We start from the raw sequence: 7,305 nt of genomic DNA, 5'->3' as shown, positions 1-7,305 counted from the left end.
CAACACCAAACTGAAACAGAGATTACCTTACTCTACATAATTTGAGGCAACCAAGCTGAAAGTGATTTGGAACTTTTCTTATTTATAGGATTTGCCACTCACTACACCTGCAATCATTAGAGACCACTTTGGAGCCCACAGCTGAGCTGTGGAACACCTAATAAGTAGAGTGCTACTTTCTACTTTTCATTTTCAGAAGCACTGTTAGAGCTAATCTTTAAGTAGAAAAACACATGATTTCAATTAGTTTCTAGGGGTTAGCAACATGGGAACTCATTTATTTGATACTTTAAAGTCTCAGATTGCTTTTATTCACCACAGATGTAGAAGCTAAAGAAACCAACACCTTTCACTATGGTTTGTGTATCTTCTGAGCTATGATCACAAAGAACTTGTTCATAATAAATACATGTTACACACAATTTGTTGAAGTGGTGATGAGGTTCCAGAGCATTTTAATCACTGACAATTTGCCTTCAGGCATCTTGAGATACTTTTCCTTGGAGAATTATTTTTGATGTAGATTACTGGATCCAAAAAAAAAAAAAAAAAAACCCAGAAAGTCAATGGTATTATTGAGGGAGGTGGGTAAAGACAAAAAGGAAAAAGACAATAACACACACCTGAATCACATCCTTTTCCCCTTCCCAGTATCCTACCCTATTATCTAGAAGGGAGGGAAGATTTAGTGTGAAAGTTCTCAGTATACTACTACCAAGCAGTGACCTTTGTGATTGCAAGTGGCTCTCACCTGTCTGCCTGCCATTATGGTACCACAAAATTCAGGAACTCAATATTCTGGTGGTATGTCTCCAAAAATAGGTGGTGTGGGGTATTGAGCATTCCACAAGCTGCATTTTCTTCTGAATATTTTCTGCTGTGTATCAATCCTTCCATTTGTCCACTAGGTCTTTTCTACATCACTTTCTTAGGCTAGCTAACACATAATATCTATTTTGAATGAGCTGGCCACCTAGAATTAATTTGTAAGTATGATGTCATGAATCTCCATTACTCCCTTCTGGGGAAGAGTCATTCTGATGAAAATTTCTTGTGCCCGGCCCTTAACACCTACCTTTCCTGAACATTCCCAATAATTACTTAAACATACCAGACTCAAACACCTCTCTAACCCATTATAGTGCTCCATTTTTTTGTTTAAATCTTAGAAGGCAAAACTCTAGCCCTGACACTTATTTGTCCAATTATTCTCTTTATTTAATATTCTCCTTTGCATGACTTTGGAAAAAAACTTTTTCTCTGAGTCTTACTATCTCGTCTATAAAGGAGGGAATTGAAATGGTGGTTCTCATAATCTTCTGCATTTCTATCATGTCTATCAAATCATGGTGCTAGGAAAGGATGAAATGTGATATGCATTACTGGTGGGTGAACATCAAACCTAAATCCAAAAAGTATCTCCAAAAAGTCAGTGTGAGGCTGGCAAAATTAGACATGTCCGCATTTCCATAACCAAAAATCAAAAAATCATCAGTCAAAATACAGCACTGCCAAGCCTACTCCCTTCTCTGTTAATTTGTAGCATTTCCTTAATACAAAGCAGAGTGAGCCCCAGTTGTCTATTTGGCCTTTGATGTATGACTACATAGAAGACGTCTCTCTAACAAGTACACAGTCACTAAATATAAAGTTCTTTGGATCATTGAGATGACACAGATAATTGATTCAGAAAGAGCCTCTTGAGAAACCTGTGCATGAGGTAGAAGAACTTCTGTGATGTGCTTTAGAGAACTCGGATTGTCAAAGTGAAAAGCAGTAGAGTCACAGGAATTTTTCAAAACTGCAATTTGGAAAGAGACCGAATTTACATGGTATTCATTAGCCTGTGACACTCTACCATTAATAATTCTCAAACATGGCCAGGCGCAGCGGCTCATTCCCGTAATCCTAGCACTTTGGGAGGCCGAGGCAGGTGAATCATTTGAGGTCAGGAGTTTGAAATCAGCTGGCCAACGTGGTGAAACCCCATCTGTCTTAAAAATACCGAAAAACAATTAGCCAGGCTTGTTGGCAGGTGCCTGTAATCCCAGCTACTTTGGAGGCTGAGACAGGATAATTGCTTCAACCTGGGAGGCAGAGGTTCCTGTGAGCTGAGATTGCACCATTGCAGTCAAGCCTGGGCAACAAGAGTGAAACTCCATCTCAATCGATCAATATCAAAGATTTCCACCATGAACAGTGCATAGACACTAAAAGGCCAAATATAGTTTGTCAACTTTACTTCCTCTCAGATCACTAGGGTTAAAGCCTGGGAGCCATCTCCACTTCTTTTCCTCTCTTCACCATTTCAGCCAATCAGCTGCAAAACCCCAAACATTTTATCACACAGATTCATGCTCTTATGACAGCCCCATTGCCGGGGCTTCTGTTTAGGCACCATTAAGTGTTACTTGAATTGAGCAATTATTACATTTAATATTTTTCCTTTCCTTCTATCTTAACCTTTTAAACCTGCCATATGATGCTATAGTTATGTCTCTAAAATTACATCTCTGATGTCACCCCCTGCCTAATAATTTCCCATGGATATTTATGGTTCTTGCTTGGGTCTATTAAACAGTCCTTTCTAGTTTCATCTTCTCCCATCTAACAATCTCCATATCACTGACCTTCCTCTAACCAAATATTTGAGAAACACACTCTTCATTATAAATACCATACATTTCCAAATCTTTTTTTTTTCAACCTCAATATATACTGTTGCACAAAGATATAACATTCTTTTATGCTTGGTAAATCTTTACATTTAAATCTCTGGTCTGTGAAAAATATGTACTAGGTCTTCAAAAACAATTTGGTGTGCTTTCTCTGTAATGTAAGAGTAACCTGTTGATCCGTTTGTTACTATTCGTAATTCTGGCTACTATGATGAACCTTGAGGGGGAACCCAGCCTAATTCAACTTACAATTCCAGGGCCTGTGCTGTGCCAAGAATATTTCAAGCACTAAATAAATAGTATAGAAAAAAGAAGTAGAGTGGGAAGAAGTAGAAAAGAGCATTTCCAAGAGTGAGAAGAATCCATATGGTGGAGCTTAATGTAAGGCAAGAGTAATGCCCTGAGTTAGTTCTGTGTTGCCTTTGCTGGATAGCGTTCAAGAGCATTGCCAGAAGTTGCATGTGGCCTATATTTATGTTCACCAGAGGATCAGTTTCTCAGAATGTTCTGTAAGCAGCTGGCAATTTTCTTGTCCGAAGTTAGTTTAAACTTTCTTCACAACCATGCATAAACATAGCTAACTTATAAGGCACAATGTGGCAGGTACTGTCAATTGCGTCAGACAAAGCCTCTGCGTGAGCAAACACAGATGAAGAGGCAGAAACCTTGGACTGGGGAGATACAGTGGAATATCACAGCTACAACCAGTATTTTGCGGAAAGCACTGGAAGTAAATAATGTTGTGTAGAAATTCATGAAAACGCAATAATCAAAAAGTATTCTTGTCCCAAAGGGAGATATGAATGTAATTTAGAAACAAACTAGCAAACAGTAGACATCCTGACCCTAGCTAGACATCATGGTACATGCACAAGAGGACAAATACTGAACAATATTCTTAGCTTCATTAGCTAATAGCAATCTTCAGATCCTTATACTGAATAAGTGGGGGCTAAGATCCAATTTTACTTTATCCACTACACAAAATTGCATAGTTTCTGTAGAGTGAGGTGTAGTTGTTTGTCTACATCAGTGGTTCTCAACTGGAGGTGATTTGGCAACAACCCTAGGCAACATTTGACAATGTCTGAAGATATTTTTGGTTGTCACAGCTGAGGTTGGGAGGAATGGTGGTATTACTGGTATCTAGTGCATAGAAGCCAGGGATACTGCTAACCATCTCACAGTGCACAGGTCCACCCTATAACAGAGGAGCATCTGGGCCAGAGTAAGTTTGAGAACAGTGCTAAGTTTCCCAATAGTGCTAAGTTTGAGAAGCCCTTTTATAGATTGTTGAGTAGGATAATCTCAGCAATTCCTTTATCAATTTGAATAAAAGTCAGTTGAAAGAAACAACCGTAAGAACAAAGTCCAAACAAGGCAGATACCCAGACATAGTGATTTTATCTGACCAGTGGCTATTTGATCATGGTGCTCAAAGAGAGGTAAGTTCTCAACTCTTCCCTTCCTATCTCTTACTATCTTTGCAATTTGATCAGGATTTCCACTCACATATGGATGAGCTGCATTTTATGTAAGCAAGCAGACAGACCAGAGCATTAGCAAAGATGAGATAATTCATGACCAGGAGACAGAATCCCATTTGGGGTGCATCTTGGCAGGAAGGGGCAACCTACCTAAGACAAAAGAAGTCTCTAAGGTGAGATTCCATTCCCTGTATTCTTCAGGGTTCTAGAACCCAAGCTTGAAGGAGCACTGGATTGAGAGTCACAGGATTTGAACTTACAATGTCCTGGATTTGCTTCTCTGTGCCTAAGTTTTTATATCTTCAAAATGGATGGTCCGGAATGTTTAGATATGTCCCCACCTAAACACAGAATAATTTCTAAAGATGTAATTTCATGTGGAAACTAAAAATATCATCCAGCTAAAAGTGGTGTTTCTCTGGTAAAAATAATTGGCTATTTCATGGGCTTTTCCTATTCAGTCACCTGTCCTGAAGGTTTGAGATATCTCTACAGATCAGAAAGGGGCAAACACCACTGGAACACACATGTGGCTATTCTCTTTCTAGTGCATTAGAACATTATTCTGAAGATTATCAAATATTAGTGTCCTAACTCTTTTAAACAATATGCAAAATGCTTACAGAGGTACAAAGAGTGATTCTTCAACCGTAGAGGTACAGGAATCATACACAAAGAGTGATTCTTCAACTGTAATGACAATATTTATCACCCGGGAAATCTGGCAAAATTGCACATCCACTAGTCAGACTTCTAGAGATTCAGATATGTGAGTTGTAGTGAGCAAATTTTGGCTAGGTCACCATCATCTACTTCCTGCTTCTTTAACCAACAACACCTAAATTTTCTTTTAACGGGCCACCCATACCTTCAGTCCTACAGCTTGTCTGAAATTGATCTCATACTTCTCCACTGGTGCGTGAATGGATACATCCCTAATTTGGAACAATGCTGGCTAATGCTGCTGGAAAATAGCTTGCTTTTTTCATCAGTCACCTCTTCCTGTCCGTTGAGTGGTATGCAGTTACCTCTATGAGGTCTGTAACTCTTTCATCAATGGCTGGTACATGTGAGGCATTCACCTAAGATAAAACCATGCACAGAGCTTCTCACGTATATTTGAAATAGAAAATATATGGTATATTTTCATGTTGAGCATTTAAAAAATGTATGTATTTTGCAATGAGAGGTATACTCACATTCCCTTAATTTATTTAGAAGTAGATCTTATACTGCTAGCATTTGATATTGGAGTAGATAGAGGAAAAAATACATATGTGCTGTGATTAAAACCCTCAAAATAGTTTATATTATGTTAGTGCTTGACACTATGCTTATGCTGAAAAAATATGTTGGTGCCTATCGAGCGTGTTTTATTTTTTAACACATTATTTTATATGTCAAAGTAGGCTTTTGAACTAATGTTCATTACCAATATTGCATCCTTGAGTGCAGTTCCACCTTATATCTCATTCTGAAGAATTTTAAAGCTTAAATAAGATTCTGGATTCAGAGGTCAACCATTCTATTTAAAATGTAAAAGCACAAAATAATCTCTCTTGCACATGATCCAATAATATTAAACTGACATAAGTACAAGTTTAAAACATGTTTTGTTACTGTTAGGAAAATATTGCAATAAACTAAGAGAATCTAGTTCAAACATGTTATCAAATTTGTGACAAAATGTATATTTTGACTTCATTTCAACGAATCCTGCGGAATCAACCAGCTATCTCTCAGATCTAATTTTAACTCTAAAAAGGGAATATTGCCAGATATTCCTTAGGAATTTGTTGGAAAATAGGTTCATTAATATTTCTGTTCTGTGCTAAGGACGGTGAAGATAAGCTTGAAAACTAGATGCCATTGTACCGCAGGTATACTATAAAATGCAGATCTCTCATATGACTGAAGATGTATTATGCTTTAGAAAAACAATATGTATAAATGAAATGGGCACTATTAATAAGAATTATTTGTTGACTGTTTTATGTATGCAAGGCACTACTAAGATACATATCCAGCCACTATCTATAATGACCACTGCTTATAATTATGTTTATGAAACACAATTGATGCCAAGTTTTTAAGGACGAGGTGATAAACCAACTTTTTTCAAATGATATGAAATTCAAGAACAGCTTTACTGGGAAAGACATGGCCTACAGGGGTCTTAAGGAGGGTTGAATAATCTATCCTATATATATGTGGGTTTTTTTTTTTTTTTTTTTTTTTTTTTTTTTTGCTTCCTTGCCAAGTTTCTACAAAATCATTGCAAGGGCTCAGTGAATTGGGGATTATTTTCATGGCCCCTAAGACTAGGTCTCACACCTTACCCTCCTTGCCAAGATTTCCCAGAGATGTTCCTGAATATTCATTCCATCAAACAATGACTCCTAATTTCTTTTACCCATGCAAGCCTGGCAATGCAGCAAAAAGCTATTCTTCACTGTCACACACATCATATAGACGAGGTTCTGCTGGCAGTTCAAGATAAGTAATATCTGCTGGAAGAGAGTCAAAGATGTAAATCCTTCCTCTGCCTTATGTACTGCAGACTTGTTTAGCAAAAGACTGTCTGGATGCTGGAGAAGTTGATCTCCTCCAAATGACTTACAAACTTCAAAATCACAGCCGTGTTGAGGAAGGGAAAGAGAGGACAGGGTTATGAGGGGGAAACACAGTGGGGCAGAGGGAAGGTCACAATCACTGTCGTGCTTGGGAGGAACTGTGAAGTAGTGGGTCTGGAAGCAAACTTAAGAGTCAGAAGTTACAGTTCTCTTTGATGCTTCTATCTGGATATAGAACTTTGGATAAATCACTGAACTCTCTAGTCCTTGGCGTCCTCATTTGTAAGGTAGGAATCTCTACCTATGATACTTACTTCAGCAGGGTGGGCGTTGTAAGGGTACCATGATTTTATTGGTGATATAGTTTACACTGCTGCAGCTCTGCCTCTGTACACAATCCCTCTACAAACAACCCATGCCTTCTCCTTTCATATGACGATACAAATAGCTGATAACTCTCGGAGACACCCCCAATGGTGTAAAAAGGCAAACTCTAAGAATAGTGTTGGCAATTAGTTTTTGGAAACTAAACTAATTGGAAAATTAGTTTTATTATCTCTACCTAGG

At 38.0% G+C, this 7,305-nt stretch overlaps 1 long non-coding RNA gene across 1 annotated transcript; it reads right to left on the bottom strand.

Moving 5' to 3' along the window:
* Positions 1-272: 272 nt before the first annotated feature.
* On the bottom strand, positions 273-4,303 carry LOC105491481 (uncharacterized). Its single transcript, XR_011616174.1, has 3 exons — positions 4,191-4,303; positions 752-973; positions 273-527 (listed from the first exon to the last, which is right to left on the bottom strand). It is a non-coding gene; the product is annotated as an uncharacterized lncRNA (long non-coding RNA).
* Between the last annotated feature and the right edge of the window lie 3,002 nt (positions 4,304-7,305).

This window comes from Macaca nemestrina, chromosome 18 (genome assembly GCF_043159975.1).
Source record: "Macaca nemestrina isolate mMacNem1 chromosome 18, mMacNem.hap1, whole genome shotgun sequence".
NCBI classification, from domain to species: Eukaryota; Metazoa; Chordata; class Mammalia; order Primates; family Cercopithecidae; genus Macaca; species Macaca nemestrina.
This window is presented reverse-complemented; position numbering and strand designations above follow the sequence as displayed.